Source organism: Schistocerca americana, chromosome 4 (genome assembly GCF_021461395.2).
Source record: "Schistocerca americana isolate TAMUIC-IGC-003095 chromosome 4, iqSchAmer2.1, whole genome shotgun sequence".
In the NCBI taxonomy this organism is placed as follows: Eukaryota; Metazoa; Arthropoda; class Insecta; order Orthoptera; family Acrididae; genus Schistocerca; species Schistocerca americana.
Window position 1 is genome coordinate 136,391,188 of NC_060122.1, and position 19,373 is coordinate 136,410,560.

The window sequence follows — 19,373 nt, forward strand, 5'->3', positions numbered from 1 at the left end:
ACATGTCAGTTCTAGTATAATATATCTGTCCAATGAATACCCGTTTATCATCTGCTTTTCTTCTTGGTGTACCAATTTTAATGGCCAGTAGTGTAAACAGACTGCTCACTTGAAATCTTAGTTTTATTTACACAAATTGTTTAGCCTAATCCAATTTATGACCAGTAATAGTCATTTAATTACCAGATTTATGATCTAGGATTGTTGTTACCCTCCCATGTTACTTTATGCAAGTCTGATTTTCATTCCCATAATTTGAAAATCAAAATGTGGTGCTTCTTTCGCATACTCATGTAGCGCATTCCTAATTGTGTTCCACCACCAACCTCTGGGTTACCCAAGCAGCATGAGGTGGACTTGCATACTCGTATACTTGCAGCCACCATCGTTGGGTGAAACATGAAACCCATCTCATAGTGCGAGAGAGTTGCTGATTGCTGCCACACTCTAAGAGAGAAATGCGTATAGTTAATCGCAGCAGATTCTTGAGCAGAAGGAAGATAGTTGCTATTGTTATAAATTTAAATGAATTTATCATTGGCTTTAACTCTGAAGGTCGACATCAAATTACTAATGAAAAACCGGTGCTGGCAGAAATAGAAAGATTTTAGAGGGAGAGCACAGGTACAGTTCGCCTTAGATCTCCAGACCGGAAGTTTCTTCATCTTGGACCAATAGAGTGGGAGATGCCCGCGCTCTAGAGCTGCAAAGAGGGAGAACTTCATCTTAGATGCAGGGACTGAACTTACAACTTTCGGCTGCTGTTGCAGCCATCATTCTGCAACCGAGTTTCTAAACGATGGTAAGAATGACGTACATTTGTCTGCGTTGTGAAAAGGCGACCACAATATCGTTTGATTACAGTTACTTCGCTTTTCTAAATGGATTCACATAGTGAGCTAGTTGAACTCAACGCGCTCATAGAAAAAGGAAATAGTGATCATATGTAATTTTGTAGGTCTTTTCTTTCGTCTACTGTCTAATTCAGCTACCACTCGGGGGTTTATTTGGACATAGCTAATTGTGTCATACATTGAAGAAGGAATGATGGAAATAAAAGAAAGGTTCTAGAGTGGGATGAAATTTAAGGTTAAAGGATATCAGCAACGCTGAAAGGTTCAAAGAGATCTTGAATTTCATTTCAAACACGTACCCGACTCGTACAATTATAGATGATGGTGACTTTAATTCATCCTCGATATGTTGGCGCAAATGCATGTTTAACTCCGAAGGTACGCATGAAACATCATCCGAAATTGTGCTTAACGCATTCTCTGAAAATTATTTCGAGCAGTTAGTTCATGAACTCACGCGAATAGTAAACGGTTAAGTAAACACACTTGACCTCAACAAATAATCCTGAGCTAATAACGAACATCAAAACGGATACAGGGATTAGTGAACACAGGGTTGTCGTTGCGAGACTCATTGTTGTAACCCCCAAATCCTCCAAAAATAAGAGAAAAATATACCTCTCAAAAAAGCAGATAACAATTCATTTGACGCCTTCCTGACAGACAATCTCCACTCCTTCCATATTAACAATGTAAGTGTAGGTGCAGACCAGATGTGGATTGAATTCAAAGAAATAGTATCGAGCTGATACTCATTGGTAAACAAAACGGGTCAGAAAACTGTTGCAGAAGCAACGAAAAAGACATACCAAACTTAAACGGACGCAGAATCTCCGAGATTGATGATCTTTTACAGAAGCTCGAATTTAGCGCGGACTTCAATGCTAGATGCTTATCATAGCTTCCACGACGATACTTTGTCTCGAAACCAGGCAGAAAATTCAGAGAGATTCTGGTCATATGTGAACTATGCTTGTGGCAAGACACAATAAGTGCCTTCTCCTGGCGATAGCAATGGAGATACTGTCGAAGACAGTGCTGCCAAAGCAGAGTTACTAAACACAGGGTTCCGAAATTCCTTCACCAAAGAAGACGAAGTAAATATTCCAGAATTCGAATCAAGAACAGCTGCCAACATGATTGCATACCAGTTAGGTTCCTTTCAGAGCATGCTGATAAAATAGCTCTATACTTAACAACCACATACAACAGTTCGTTCGACGAAAGATCCGTACCCAAAGACTGGAAGGCTGCACAGATCACACCAATATTCAAGAAAAGCAATAGGAGTAATCCACTAAATTATAGACCCATATCATAAACGTCAATATGCAACAGGATTTTGGAACATATATTGTGTTCGACATTAGCAGTGACCTGGCGGAGAACCACCTATTGTCTCATAGTCAACATGGATTTAGCGAAACACAAATAGCTCTTCATTCGCACGAAGAGTTGAGTGCTATCGACAAGGGATATCCAGAAGACTTTTGACACCGTACATCACACCCTGGGAGTAGACAACATTCCATTAGAACTACTGACAGCCTTGGGAGAGCCAGTCCTGACAATACTCTACCATCTGGTGAGCAAGATGTATGAGACAGGCGAAATACCCTCAGACTTCAAGAAGAATATAATAGTTCTAATCCCAAAGAAAGCAGGTGTTGACAGATGTGAAAATTACCGAACTATCAGTTTAATAAGTCACAGCTGCAAAATACTAACGCGAATTCCTTACAGACGAATGGAAAAACTGATAGAAGCCAACCTCGGGGAAGATCAATTCGGATTCCGTAAAAATGTTGGAACACGTTAGGGAATACTGCCCCTATGACTTATCTTAGAAGAAAGATTAAGGAAAGACAAACCTACGTTTCTAGCATTTGTAGACTTAGAGAAAGCTTTTGACAATGTTGATTGGAATACTCTCTTTCAAATTCTGAAGGTGGCAGGGGTAAAATACAGGGAGCGAAAGGCTATTTACAATTTGTACAGAAAGCAGATGGCAGTTATAAGAGTCGAGGGGTATGAAAGGGAAGCAGTGGTTGGGAAGGGAGTGAGACAGGGTTGCAGCCTATCCCCGATGGTATTCAATCTGTATATTGAGCAAGCAATAAAGGAAACGAAAGAAAAGTTCGGAGTAGGTATTAAAATCCATGCAGAAGAAATGAAAACTTTGAGGTTCGCCGATGACATTGTAATTCTGTCAGAGGCAGCAAAGGACTTGGAAGAGCAGTTGAATGGAATGGACAGTGTCTTGAAAAGATGGTATAAGATGAACATCAACAACAGCAGAACGAGGATAATGGAATGCAGTCAAATTAAGTCGGGTGATGCTGAGGGAATTAGATTAGGAAATGAGACACTTAAAGTAGTAAAGGAGTTTTGCTATTTGGGGAGCAAAATAACTGATGATGGTCGAAGTATAGAGGATATAAAATGTAGACTGGCAATGGGAAGGAACGCGTTTCTCAAGAAGAAAAATTTGTTAACATCGAGTATAGATTTAAAAGTCAGGAAGTCGTTGTATTGTATGAAGTGTAGTCTTGTATGGAAGTGAAACGTGGACGATAAATAGTTTACACAAAAAGAGAATAGAAGCTTTCGAAATGTGGTGCTACAGAAGAATGCTGAAGATTAGATGGGTAGATCGCATAACTAATGAGGAGGTATTGAATAGAATTGGGGAGAAGAGGAGCTTGTGGCACAACTTGACTGGAAGAAGGGATCGGTTGGTAGGACATGTTCTGAGACATGGAGGGATCACCAATTTAGTATTGGAGGGCAGCATGGAGGGTAAAAATCGTAGAGGGAGACCAAGAGATGAATACACTAAGCAGATTCAGAAGGATGTAGCCTGCAGTAGGTACTGGGAGATGAAGAAGCTTGCACAGGATAGAGTAGCATGGAGAGCTGCATCAAATCAGTCTCAGGACTGATGACCACAACAACAACAAACCTCACAAACAGCTTGTAGTCCAATTGCGTGCTAATGGAATATCGTCTATGCGTCTAGTTTGTGATTTCCTGTCAGGGCGGTCACAATTAGTAGTAATTGACGGAAAGTCATTGAGTAAATCAGAAGTGTAATCTAACATTCCAAAGAGAATGTCATGGGACCCCTGTTGTACCTTATACATACAAACGATTTAGGAAACAATCTGAGCAGCCGCCTTGGGTTGTTTGCATATGACGCTGTCGTTTATCGACTAGTAAAGTCATCAGAGACTCAAAACAAATTGCAAACGATTTAGTAAAGATATCTGTATGGTGCCAAAATTGGCAGTTGACCCTCAATAACGAAAAGTGTGAAGTCATCCACATGAGTACTAAAAGGAATACGTTAAACTTCGGTTACACGCTGATTCAGTCAAATCTAAAGGCCGTTAATTAAACTAAATACTTAGGAATTACAATTACGAACAACTTAAATTGGAAAGAACACATAGAAAATATTATGGGGAAGGCTTACCAAAGACTGCATTTTATTGGTAAGACGATTAGAAAATGTAAGAGATCTACTAAAGTGTCTGCCTACACGACGCTTGTCCGTCCTCTTTCAGAATACTGCTACGCGGTGCGGGATCCTTACCGGATAGGATTGACGGAGTACATCGAAAAGGTTCAAAGAAGGACAGAACGTTTTGTATTATGGCGAAATAGGGGAGAGAGTGTAACTGAAATGATACAGGGTTTGGGGTGGATGTCATTAAAACAAAGGCTTTTTCGTTGCGGCGGAGTCTTCTCGCGAAATTTCAATCACCAGCTTTCTCCTCCAAATGCTAAAATATTTTGTTAACGCCGACCTACATAGCGAGGAACGATCAGCATAATAAAATAAGGCAAATCAGACCTCGCACGGAAAGATATAGGTGTTCGTTTCTTCCGCGCGCAATACGGGATTGGAATAATAGAGAATTGTGAGGGTAGTTCGATGACCCCTCTGCCAGGCACTTGAATGTGATTTTCAGAGTATCCATGTAGATGTAATCTGAGGAAAAAGTTTCTTTAACATACGCTTGGAGCACCGCACTGTATAGTAGTGCTAAATGGACTGTGGGAAACCTCAACAGAAGAGTATCGAAGTATTTGATATGTGGTTCTTCAGAACAATGTTGAAAATTACGTGGACTGTTAAGGCAAGGAATGAGTAGGTTCCTCACAAATCGGGGAGGAAAGCAATATTTGGATATCGCTGACAAGAAGAACGGGTAGGATGGTACCACATCTGTTAAAACAACAGGGAATAACTTCCATATTAGTAGATGGAACTGCAGAGGGTAAAAATTGCAGAGTAAGAATGAGATTGGAATACATCCAGCAAATACACTCCTGGAAATGGAAAAAAGAACACATTGACACCGGTGTGTCAGACCCACCATACTTGCTCCGGACACTGCGAGAGGGCTGTACAAGCAATGATCACACGCACGGCACAGCGGACACACCAGGAACCGCGGTGTTGGCCGTCGAATGGCGCTAGCTGCGCCGCATTTGTGCACCGCCGCCGTCAGTGTCAGCCAGTTTGCCGTGGCATACGGAGCTCCATCGCAGTCTTTAACACTGGTAGCATGCCGCGACAGCGTGGACGTGAACCGTATGTGCAGTTGACGGACTTTGAGCGAGGGCGTATAGTGGGCATGCGGGAGGCCGGGTGGACGTACCGCCGAATTGCTCAACACGTGGGGCGTGAGGTCTCCACAGTACATCGATGTTGTCGCCAGTGGTCGGCGGAAGGTGCACGTGCCCGTCGACCTGGGACCGGACCGCAGCGACGCACGGATGCACGCCAAGACCGTAGGATCCTACGCAGTGCCGTAGGGGACCGCACCGCCACTTCCCAGCAAATTAGGGACACTGTTGCTCCTGGGGTATCGGCGAGGACCATTCGCAACCGTCTCGATGAAGCTGGGCTACGGTCCCGCACACCGTTAGGCCGTCTTCCGCTCACGCCCCAACATCGTGCAGCCCGCCTCCAGTGGTGTCGCGACAGGCGTGAATGGAGGGACGAATGGAGACGTGTCGTCTTCAGCGATGAGAGTCGCTTCTGCCTTGGTGCCAATGATGGTCGTATGCGTGTTTGGCGCCGAGCAAGTGAGCGCCACAATCAGGACTGCATACGACCGAGGCACACAGGGCCAACACCCGGCATCATGGTGTTGGGAGCGATCTCCTACACTGGCCGTACACCACTGGTGATCGTTGAGGGGACACTGAATAGTGCACGGTACATCCAAACCGTCATCGAACCCATCGTTCTACAATTCCTAGACCGGCAAGGGAACTTGCTGTTCCAACAGGACAATGCACGTCCGCACGTATCCCGTGCCACCCAACGTGCTCTAGAAGGTGTAAGTCAACTACCCTGGCCAGCAAGATCTCCGGATCTGTCCCCCATTGAGCATGTTTGGGACTGGATGAAGCGTCGTCTCACGCGGTCTGCACGTCCAGCACGAACGCTGGTCCAGCTGAGGCGCCAGGTGGAAATGGCATGGCAAGCCGTTCCACAGGACTACATCCAGCATCTCTACGATCGTCTCCATGGGAGAATAGCAGCCTGCATTGCTGCGAAAGGTGGATATACACTGTACTAGTGCCGACATTGTGCATGCTCTGTTGCCTGTGTCTATGTGCCTGTGGTTCTGTCAGTGTGATCATGTGATGTATCTGACCCCAGGAATGTGTCAATAAAGTTTCCCCTTCCTGGGACAATGAATTCACGGTGTTCTTATTTCAATTTCCAGGAGTGTAATTGAGGACGTAGGGTGCAAGTGAAAGGTTGTCATAAGAGAGGAGTTCATGGTGCGCCACATCAAACCAGTGAGGAGATTGATGACGCAAGAAGTAAATAATTCTACCATTTGACTTCCATTTACACCAACCTGCCCCAAAGAATATGAGATATCATTTATGATTCATTTAAACTTTGTGAACGCAAATACGAGGGCAGTTCAATAAGTAATGCAACACATTTTTTTTTCTGAAACAGGGGTTGTTTTATTCAGCATTGAAATACACCAGGTTATTCCCCAATCTTTTAGCTACACAACACTATTTTTCAACGTAATCTCCATTGAATGCTACGGACTTACGCCACCTTCAAATGAGGGCCTGTACGCCTGCACGGTACCATTCCACTGGTCGATGTCGGAGCCAACGTCGTACTGCATCAATAACTTCTTCATCATCCGCGTAGTGCCTCCCACGGATTGCGTCCTTCAATGGGCCAAACATATGGAAATCCGACGGTGCGAGATCGGGGCTGTAGGGTGCATGAGGAAGAACAGTCCACTGAAGTTTTGTGAGCTCCTCTCGGGTGCGAAGACTTGTGTGAGGTCTTGCGTTGTCATGAAGAAGGAGAAGTTCGTTCAGATTTTTGTGCCTACGAACACGCTGAAGTTGTTTCCTCAATTTCTGAAGAGTAGCACAATACACTTCAGAGTTGATCGGTTGACCATGGGGAAGGACATCGAACAGAATAACCCCTTCAGCGTCCCAGAAGACTGTAACCATGACTTTACCGGCTGAGGGTATGGCTTTAAACTTTTTCTTGGTAGGGGAGTGGGTGTGGTGCCACTCCATTGATTGCCGTTTTGTTTCAGGTTCGAAGTGATGAACCCATGTTTCATCGCCTGTAACAATCTTTGACAAGAAATTGTCACCCTCAGCCACATGACGAGCAAGCAATTCCGCACAGATGGTTCTCCTTTGCTCTTTATGGTGTTCGGTTAGACAACGAGGGTCCCAGCGGTAACAAACCTTTGAATATCCCAACTGGTGAACAATTGTGACAGCACTACCAACAGAGATGTCAAGTTGAGCACTGAGTTGTTTGATGGTGATCCGTCGATCATCTCGAACGAGTGTGTCCGCCATTGCAGGAGTCACAGCTGTGCACGGCCGGCCCGCACGCGGGAGATCAGTCTTACTTGACCTTGCGGCGATGATGACACACGCTTTGCCCAACGACTCACCGTGCTTTTGTCCACTGCCAGATCACCGTAGACATTCTGCAAGCGCCTATGAATATCTGAGATGCCCTGGTTTTCCGCCAATGGAGGAAACACAGGTAATTTGGAATGTTTAGAGAGAATGTGTTCGAAATTGTGGTAAGTGTAAAATGTGTTTCATATAAAAGTTGGAATGAAATTAACATTTTTTAAGTGTGTATGACCAACTTTGTTTCAGAATAATTGACGTAAAAGGGATCAGGTTAATTTCACACGACCTGGACGAATACGTAGGGAAAGAGAGGACGGAAAATTTAGCGCAGAGAAGAAACCACCACAACAACTCAAACGGGGATGAATGCGCAATCGTAAATTTTGTAGAGAGAAGCTATGGGAACAGATTCCAGAACCACAGGAAGCATTGGCTCTATCAGAGGCAACGAAGTAATGACGAGAGGCTTCGTTGGACAGATTCTGCGTTAAGACCAACGAAAGGAGTGGCGGAATGAAGGGGTCGAAATCGTGGAAATCTGGGATCCAGCTCCAAACAAGAATCAGGAGGCCTGACTTACACACCAGACAGTATCATGTAGAGCTTTATATAGAAGTATGGAGAGATAAATGATGGTCAATGACGAGATGGTGAGATGTCCCATCGTAAAGAAAAAGTGACCAATAAGCATTTGCATTTAAGTACCACGTATGTTATAAAAGGTTTCACAGAATATTGTGTACATGACATTACTAAGAAGTTTATATTTAAAAAGTGTGTATTTAACTTGTAGATTTCTTCTTAGAAGATGTAAGCGGTCAGTAGGATGCAATGAAATTGCAATTTTGATGAAGATGTTATACAGCTGCTGGCGAGTAAATGCAATGGAGCTTTGGGCAGTAGTTTTAAGAAATGTTATGAGTTTTACCAGATGCCAATTTACCATTGAAGCATTGGTCGACCTTTATCTTATTTATGTAACGGTATGTTGTGAGAGTTTCATCACATGTACTTTGCCAAGGGTGCACTGGGTGATCCTGATTTTTTATTTGTGTCAGAGAGTACGTTTCTCTCCTTGCCAGTGGGAACGACTACCTAAGAGTCAGAGGAATCATTTCGTTTTTAGTATAATTTCTCCAAACATTGTCAACTTTCTACACATAGCGCACACTTCACCAGCATGTCACAAGGACAAGCAAACGAAAGAGCGCATACGGTTTCTTTTTGGAGTAGCTCTCTGCATAATACAAAAATTTAAAGATAGTATCAAAATTTCTGGAATCCAAATTTCTGCATGAAGTAAAACTTAACTGGGCAACCATGTTGATCATGTTGTAATTTCCATCAAATAAATGAACTGTGCGTTTAAGTATTACAACTATCCTTTTAAGTTTCACGGTTATCCACACTTGCTTTTATTTACAATCAATTATTATTAAATTCATAGAAAGGATTACCAACGAGTTGTATATAACTATATTTACAAACAAAATATGCATGTAGAAATCTGTTCCCATTCTGCAGTGAAGAGGAGTTGCCAGGTGAATGACAGAATGCATACAATAAATAGCAACTGTCAAAACTGACAGTAAACTGAGTATTGGATGGGCCTACCGCTATATACGCACTATTAGCAGCGTGTAGGTCGTGCTGTTAACAGGACTGGCGACGAAAGCTGCAGCAGCCTACACTACTTCAAGGAAAGAAAAATCACAGGAACAAATCTTAAATAATGTCTTGTCTGTTTTGTTGCTACGATAAAAAAGAAAGTGTTATAAAGCAACTATTAATACTTTTCTGTGAAAGACTCCAAAGTTAATTATGTTATACCAAGAGTCACGTGCTGCTGTGAAAATTTTGCTCTTAAGTGGAAGTTTCTCTTATGAAAACAAGTCCGTGGACACAAAATGATAAATAGAGGCAGGAATTGCTATCTTTAGAGGTAAATTATGTTAACTTGGACACTCACAGAGTCAAAGTCTTAAACATTTGCCATTTTTCTGGCATGCTAACTTTACCAAACAAATAACTTTTCAATACTTAAATAATTTTTTAACTCTTACTTAGTCGTGAGTTTTTCACTACACCAACACTGAATGTTGGGAATTATTAGGATTGGTCAATTTTTAGACAATGCTAAAACTAGGTGACTAACGAATATCAAGAAGTATTAATTAAATTTAAAAAGGAATTAGCATAATTTTTTTTGAAGGGGTGAATAGGTGATGTAACAATACTAGTGAGAACGCTTCATCATGCTGCATCAGTTCGGGTGCATTTATTTCTTATATAAAGTAGCAGCACTGACTGTTGGGTGGTGAATGATAGATTCTCATTCGAAGATGCTGATTCGGGGACATCCATTGTTTACCGTGATATGCAGCAGAAAAGACATTGCTCAAGTTACATGGCATTCTGGGATTGTTCCCGGGGCGTGTTTAGCTTGTTCTGAAGTAGTAGTTTCTGGGATGTGGTTCCTGAGCGTGCATCAGGTCAATGGGCCACTTGAGATGCCATTAATATCCGTTTATAATATTTCTGTTTGTCCAATCCTGTATTGCCTTTCGTTCTAGATACTGTGTCTGCTACATTTTCCAACTGTAGAATACCATTCAAACTCGGTGCTAACCCAGTAATTATTTATGGATATTTCTACGCCATCAGGAAATCTTTCGCAACGTTCCCCTCTACTTCCATATTTCGACGGATATTTGCTTCCGTCACATTGGCTAAAGGCTTGAAGTCCCCCTCCCCCACAAACGGAATTCAAGTTGAAAACACAGAATTTCGTGTTCTTACTATTGGTTTTCTTTCAGCCATCAAGTGCCGACTAGCTTTCGCCTCCTAGCTGTCATTCAGTGTTGACTGTACAGTTTTAAGGTATAAGTGTCACTTTTTGCTATAGCAAGAGGAGTTAGCTTCATGTTTCAGAGCCCACATCTTGATCAGCTGGCATTTATCTGGTTGTTTGTGCATTCCGTATGCGGAATTCATTGAGATACCTCTCTTGTTTATTTGAAAATACGAAATGTGCACATGAGGAACACTGATTTGTTCTTTTCTCAGACTTCCAAAAGATGTCAATCAAAGTCCCACACAATAAAATTTAGTATTTCATGTTAGTTGTCTGCGTTTATGTTCTTCAAGAGTCGCATTGCCATAAGATTGAATGTTGATTTTTATTTGCATGGATGATTGATACTGTGCTATCGATATCCGTTTATGAGCTCTACCTCCTAAAACTTCTCCCGTGATTGAGGGTCTCTTATTGAACAAATAGTCAGCAATATTATAATGTGTTGTTTCAATATATTTTCGTTGTGCTCAGAGGCTGAGTTATTAATGAAATTTTGCATAACATGTAGCGGTAAATATTGTGATGAATAGTTGGGTAGCGGTTTGCAGGTTTTATTATAATGTGTTGTTTCAATATATTTTCGTTGTGCTCAGAGGCTGAGTTATTAATGAAATTTTGCATAACATGTAGCGGTAAATATTGTGATGAATAGTTGGGTAGCGGTTTGCAGGTTTTTATTTCAGAGCTTAAACCGTCTCTGAGGCATTGCCTTTCGTCGTTCCACACAATATTACGCTCAAAATACTACGCACTATGCCCTTGCCTCTGCCCTTTTTTCTCCAGCCTCGCCAGGAACTCCATCTTTTGACTTGACTATCCTCGACAACCTAAAGGACGATGTATATATTGCTTTTCTGTATTTTTGTTTACACTGCGAAGAAGAAGTTCAGAATTCTTTTCCTGATATATTTTATTATTAATATTCATCTGCCAATTATTCTATCGAACGATTTACAAACTGCATATATCTGGTAGTTTTCACAGTCATACTCTAGAAATATTGTGATAATATTTCTTTTCTGAAAGTCTCATTCGTAAATTTTTTAGAACGGAAAAATAAGTTTCGGCATTTTACAACTCCAGTTCTGAATGTATGTTTGGGATCATGTAACTTCGCATGATGTCATAATCTACTCGTATCACCAATTTCTACCATAACAATCCTCTTTTCCTCTTTCAGCACAGGACGGATCTTTTCCATCATAAAGACCTGCAATAAAGTCCACTTAACAATTTTCTTTATTTTCCGTATTTCTCCTCTAACGCCTTTACTAATTACTCCTTCACCGATAAAGTGCGGTATTTCCAAAACTGTCGATGGCTTAGCAGCACATAATGCTCAGTATATTCATTCGGAAAAATGATATAGCCCGTAAGAGCTAAGACAAGACCCATTCCCAAGTGCGGGAACCTACAAAAGGGATCCAGTCGTTCGCACATCCATAGTGTTTTTAATGAAGCCATAAATGAAGTTACAAACATCAGGTAGGTAAGAATGAAGGAGGCGCGATGCAGCAACCTGCGGTTACATCACGATTATTAACGACGCACCTGTGGTCACACAATGCTGTATTGAGATATAAACGTTCCCTTCACTTTCCGCAGTGAGGTAATTCCTATAGAATGCTGTCAATTTTACCGCCTCTTACAAGCATCCCAAGAGCAAACAGCGCTCCAGAAACCCATTCGACAAAGACTGTTGCCAGACTTACGAAATACACTACTTGCCATTAAAATTGCTACACCGCGAAGATGACGTGCTACAGATGCGAAATTTGACCGACAGGAAGAAGATGCTGTGATATGAAAATGATTAGCGTTTCAGAGCATTCACACAAGGTTGACGCCGGTGGCGACACCTGCAACGTGCTGACATGAGGAAAGTTTCCAACCGATTGCTCATACACAAAAGCAGTTGACCGGTGTTGCCTGGTGAAACGTTGTTGTAATGTCTCGTGTAAGGAGGAGAAATGCGTACCGTCACGTTTCCGACTTTGATAAATAATTGTAGCCTATCGCGATTGCGATTTATCGTATCGCGACATTGCTGCTCGGGTTGGTCGAGATCCAATGACTGTTAGCAGAATATGAAATCGGTGGGTTCAGGAGGGTAATACGGAAAGCCGTGCTGGATCCCAACGGCCTCGTATCACTAGCAGTCGAGATGACAGGCATCTTATCCGCATGACTGTAACGGATCGTGCAGCCACGTCTCGATCCCTGAGTCAACAGATGGGGACGTTTGCAAGACAACAACCGTCTGCACGAACAGTTCGACGACGTTTGCAGCAGCATGGACCATCAGCTCGGAGACCATGGCTGCGGTTACCCTTGACGCTGAATCACAGACAGGGGCGCCTGCGATGGAGTTCTCAACGATGAACCTGGGTGCACTAATGGCAAAACATTATTTTTTTCGGATGAATCCAGGTTCTGTTTACAGCATCATGATGGTCGCATCCGTGTTTGGCAACAATGCGGTGAACGCACATTGGAAGCGTGTATTCGTCATCGCCATACTGGCGTATCACCCGGCGTGATGGTATGGGGTGCTATTGGTTACACGTCTCGGTCACCTCTTGGTCGCATTGACGGCACTTTGAACAGTGGACATTGTTCGCATTGACGGCACTTTGAACAGTGGACATTACATTTCATATGTGTTACGACCCGTGGCTCTACCCTTCATTCGGTCCTTGCGAAACCTTAAATTTTAGCAGGATAATGCACGACCGCATGTTACAGGTCCTATACGGGCTTTTCTGCACACAGAAAATGTTTGACTGCTGCCGTGGTCAGCACATTCTCCAGATCCCTCACCAACTGAAAACGTCTGGTCATTGGCGGCCGAGCAACTGGCTCGTCACAATACGGCAGTCACTACTCTTGATGATCTGTGGTATCGTGTTGAAGCTGCATGGGCAGCTGTACCTGTACACGCCATCCAAGCTCTGTTTGACTCAATGCCTAGGCGTATCAAGGCCGTTATTGCGGCCACAGGTGGTTGTTCTGGGTATTGATTTCTCAGGATCTATGCACCCAAACTGCATGAAAATGTAATCACATGTCAATTCTAGTATAATATATTTGTCCAATGAATACCCGTTTATCATCTGCATTTCCTCTTGGTGTAGCAATTTTAATGGCCAGTAGTGTATGTAACTAAGGGCAGCAAAATATTTCAATCGCTCACATTTGGTTCATATCGAAAATTTTACCCTCGTATGTTATAGTTAGTGTTACGTACATCTCAAGTCAACGTCATATAGAGGTGAAACCTGCTATGTCCTGTTTCAAGCTTTGTTCCTGATAATAAATACCTGCAAATCACGCTCCGATAATTAGTTAAATGGAATATTTTGACTAAAGTTCAGTCTTGACCACATCATGTATGTTTTAATAATATAGGTAACCGGTTTCGGTTCTTTCTACAAAACCATCATCAGACCCATGGGTCCCTTAGGATGGTAGGCGGAGCTCTCCTCGCTGCTACGCAGTCAACTGATCAGCGAGGAGAGCTCCGCCTACCATCCTAAGGGAGCCATGGGTCTGACGATGGTTTTGTAGAAAGAACCGAAACCGGTTACCTATATTATTAAAACATACATGATGTGATCAAGACTGAACTTTAGTTAAAATATAACAATTAATTGATCACTGCTTTCCAAAAATGTTTACCAAAATAGTTAAATGGAATTTTAAATATCTGGGTAACATTGCAGACGTTCTGTTTGATTTTCCATATACTGCTTGAAACCTGAAAGTGTCCACGGTCAATCCAATATATGTTTTCCAATACATTACATTCCTTCTCTTCATTACGATATCTGGTGAAGCTGACCGGTAATTAATTTCTTACATTCTACATATATTATCACACAACTTTACTGCAGCGTATGTAACAAGCCAATTTGTACTGAATAGCTGACAGAGCTGTAGAATATTTAAAGTGAAGAGGTGATACAGAGAGCGCTAAAGTGATTTGAACTTCAGGGAGCGAAAATGAAGATATAGACTGCTCTGACACCTTAATCCATCAACAATGCTAATTTCATGGAATTGAGATGTGTAAGACTTATCTGATGTACATATACAGGGCTTTTCACAGTCTCTGTTACAGGCTACTCTGGTGTATAGAGGGTACTCAAAAAATGGTTCAAATGGCTCTGAGCACTATGGGACTTAACATCTGAGGTCATCAGTCCCCTAGAACGTAGAACTACTTAAACCTAACTAACCTAAGGACATCACACACAACCATGCCCGAGGCAGGCTTCGAACCTGCGACCGTAGCAGTCACGCGGTTCCGGACTGAAGCGCCTAGAACCGCATGGCCACCGCGGCCGGCAGAGAGTAATCAGTAAACAAAGTTCTTACGAGGAACGCATGCCCGAAAATGTACTGTTAACATTCAAAACATGTTGGAGCCTGGATCGCTTTCAAATCTCCCGCTTCACAGTAATCACAGAAGCTGAGAAGTGGACGCCGTTGTTAAGTCCTCGTTGCCATAATGACATCACAAAGCAGTTTTGTCCAGCTGCGATAACGGCTGTGAGGAAATGGTACTTTCGCAACTATGAGGGCTGACACGCTGCCCTGCGCTATGGAAGAGAATGTCCATCGTTAGTAACACGATTGTGAGATGTTTGGTACATACTACATACGCCAATGTTTCCTGATCTCCCCATCGCCTGCCCTACCCCAATAACAATATCGATAATATTGTGCATTATTACCTGATCTCTCCCCAGTAACATACGCAATTGACCTAGGTACAAAATAACAGGAAACTGAAAAACGGCGGAAATTCAAAACGCGGAGATAATTAAAAAGTGGAGGGAAATCCAAAGTAGCCTAATGCTGCTACAGGTTTTTACCCCCTCCTATGACGTCATTGTGGAAGCAGAGCTGTTGTCCAAAGCATAGATTTATAAATCCAAGATGGGGCATTTTCTTGTTTTTTGAAATTCAAAAAATTCAAGATGGCGATCCAATATGGCGACCTGGGAATATTGCTGTGGCTTTGTTACATCAGAATATAAGATGGCGATCCAGTGTGGCTGAGCATGTATGCTGGCACAGGACTTCAGAATCCAAGATGGTGATCCAAAATGGCTGGCCAGGGATACTGGTGCAGACCTACGACATTAGAATCCAATGTAGTTGATCTTGGGATACTGGCATAGTTGTCAGAATAAGTTCAGAATCCTGTCCTAAGTAAGAAATCGTTGGCCTTTCATTGGCTTTTCCCAGCGCTATGAAATTACAGATCAGTTGCCCCAAGTTTAAGTTCATTTGCGTTATGTTTAAACAGTTCCCCACTATGCCTCCAGTGTTACAGTTTAAAATGATTGACACCCTAAATCTGAAACCCTAGATTTGACTTTATCTAACTTTATAACTGTGCAACGCATATGGTGGGAACTGCGAACACACTGCTGCCACTGTCCTCAGTTATTTGAGTTCCCTCCGCTGGCGTGCTGCTTGCTATGTGATACAGCAACAATCTACGCAGCCTGAGTTAAAGCAAGCAGAGCACTTATAGTTAAACTCATATTGAAAAAGGTTGGTAATTCAAAAATTTCCTATAACTCGCACAGGCTTCTGCAGAGAAATTAGAGAAAACCACAGATGTACATTCGTCCTCCTGTGGTGGAGACTTTTGCAGTGGCTCAGAAGCCATGACAAAGTAGGTGCAGGTACTACGCTTGTAAAATTCACCACACCTGATTTATGTGTAGAGATGGTGGTAGATGTGATGGACGCTGTGGCCGTAGCACGTCACTCCATTTCTGGTACAAACTCATCGTTCTCATATGCAGCAGCCATGTATGAATCACATCTGAGAATGAAACACGCTTATACGTATTTAAAAGTCGAGTCGTAACCCTCAAAGCATCGCAAATACATATGATGAAAAAAGTATGATAGCTTGGTAGCTTATTAACGCAAGATATTTCTGTAGTATCTAACAGTATCCAGAGTCCCCGCCCCACCTGACTGTCGACAGGGAGAGAACGTCGGAGGAAAGCGTGTCATGTGGTACCAGCCGCTGACGTGTGTATGCTAGTACATATCATGGCCCGTCCCCCGCTAGCAGTCCTCTTACTACAATCCGTTCATCATAAGAATAAGCCTCATGTAGACAAACACAAATATGATTGGTCAGAAGCCCTAGACACGTACACTGATGTTGTTTCGCTCTTGGAAGTAGGTCCTACTTATGTATTAGATACCTTATTACCAACTTACGTTGACTGAAACTTTAAGATATTCAAAAGTGTTAACAGCCATCAACGTTTTTCTTAATCACACTTTAGCTACGTATTTTTTATTTCAATCATCGTGTACAATCACAGCCTCTGCAGCGTTGTGCTCTGGTAGTCGCGCCGTTAATGCGCAGTATGAAAATGACTGAGGCTGCTTTCTATTTCCTAGTGAAACACGCGTATGGAACACGGTTAAAAAGTGACGAGAAATAGGCTGTTCAGAACGTTTTCCGTGAATTTACGGACTTAATCGATTTTGAAGTTTTCCCAACGTTGAACATAGTGCTAGTATGTTAAATAACAAACCTGCAATGAACATGAAGCGTAGTCGGTAGCGTAGTGGAATTATTCGTGCGTTGGTTCGAATCCCCCCGGCATAATTTTTTTTTCTGGTTCAATTTGAAATACCTACATCTCGAAATTATAAAACTCATCATCATTTTTTATGAATAATGTACGTCTTCTTGTTTCTAATCACATATTGGACGCAAAATTCCTGTTTCCATTCCAAATATAAATTCTTAATTGTTGATGTTTTACAAATCACTGTTCGTAAAAGTTGTTTAAATTAAGAAAACATAACAATTTAATTTTTAAGGCAAAAATGAAAAAACAAATCCTATTTATTTGGACTGTGTCCATCATTTTATAGCACAGAGGTAGATAAGTATCGAAGAAACATGAAAAACAATCATTTTCTTAGCATCGAGCACGTCATACCAGTGCTGAATTTTTACATTTGCTACTGTACCATTACGATATGAAAGTAACAGAACTGATCTGGAGCCAAGCTGCTGGATTTGGCCCGAGAAGTAACAAGGCTGTTAAGCTGCCAGACGTGCTGGATGTAACGCACGCAGCCTTTTCATGTCACTGCCGAACGCTGGAGGGATATAGAACGGTTCGTCATAAAAGAAGAGAAAATGCTGCACCTGGTTGGCTTCGTGGATTCTGTTGTTGATAGGCTCGTTATCAACGTAGCAGGTGACCACTTGCAGAACTGAGATGTATTTCTCGGATTCGGATAAGGAAGGACCTAAGAGATTACCAGACGACTGACTGTAAGTAATACCTTCAGTGCCTTCAATATTTAATTATACGGTGAAATCCTTCAATATTGTCTTACGTTACACAGCTTATGCAGAAAAATTACCCTGTGGTGGAGTCAGAAATTTTCATCATTCTTGTTTCAATTACAATAGTACGTTAGCTAAAAACGATAACGTGTTGCGGTTTCGTCTACTCGTCTAAGGAGGGTATTGTGGGAGATTTGCAGCGTATCATTTGATTCTGCTAAAAAATTAAATGACATTCGAAGCTGTATTGCACCTCTGTTCGTCTCTTTTTTACGTGTGAACTGCAGCTGGCCACGTCACTGCAGGCGAGCTGTACCAGCTAACGGGCCAGTGCTATCCAAGTTAAATGAGTTGGTAAAGCTGTTGTCGCGAATTACCGCTAAGTCGATGTGCGCGTAACGCATAGCACAAAATGTACCCTTATTATCGTCCCTGACGTTACTCGGAACAGCTTGGGTGCAGTCCCACGCGAAACAGAAATCTATTGAGGTTCCAGCAAACGTGGAAGAATACATAGTGCAATGTTTGCATCAGGTTTATTCTTATCATGAACTGATTATAGTCTTTGACGTGTTAAATTATGTGCCACTGAAGCCTGATCGATATACGTTTAGTGGTTTGCATTGCTTCCTGGACTCCTGTATATGCTTATAAGGACGTTGCTACTCTTCGGACTTGTTTTTGGTTAGCTGTTTACTTTGTGAACTCCTCCATCATCGACCTCTAGAGCAGTCTGTTTGTTCGACCAGTCTTGTACTACCACCAGTGCAAACGATCATAAACCGTATTATATTAGGATACAAAAACTTCATGATGAAAAATTCGGCTACGATCTGTGGGACATCGCCAACTGATAGGAGATGAATTCAGCTATCATCAACAAAGCAGCACAGTCCCCTCTAGCGACCGTGATAGAAGAAGTAGTTCAACCTGTTTACAAAATAGTCAGGAAAACTGATAGCCATTGCTGACGGTTATCTCTCAAGCCGTGCCCCACCAAACGATGACATCTCACGGGCTGTTATTACTCCTCGCTTCAGCATGACGCAAGCTTTTTATAGTTTCCTGTCAAATGGTTACAAAATTCGCATCCGATTACAGTTTGGCAGTTGTCATTTTCATTAAATACTTAAGAGTTATGAGCACTTGTTCATAATCTGTACATTCCAACACGTCTTTTATTATAAGCTCTTTGGTTCTTATATTTTAGGAGGTAGCACGGACCAAAACTCGAAAACATTTGCAGTAAATTGCATGAAACCTCGTGTGGGCGGGAGAGAGAGGTGTGAATTTTGATTTAAATTCTATAAATGAAATGCAAGGAGTACTGTTCAACATGTAAGTGGTTTATTCAGTGAAAAAGCATTAAACG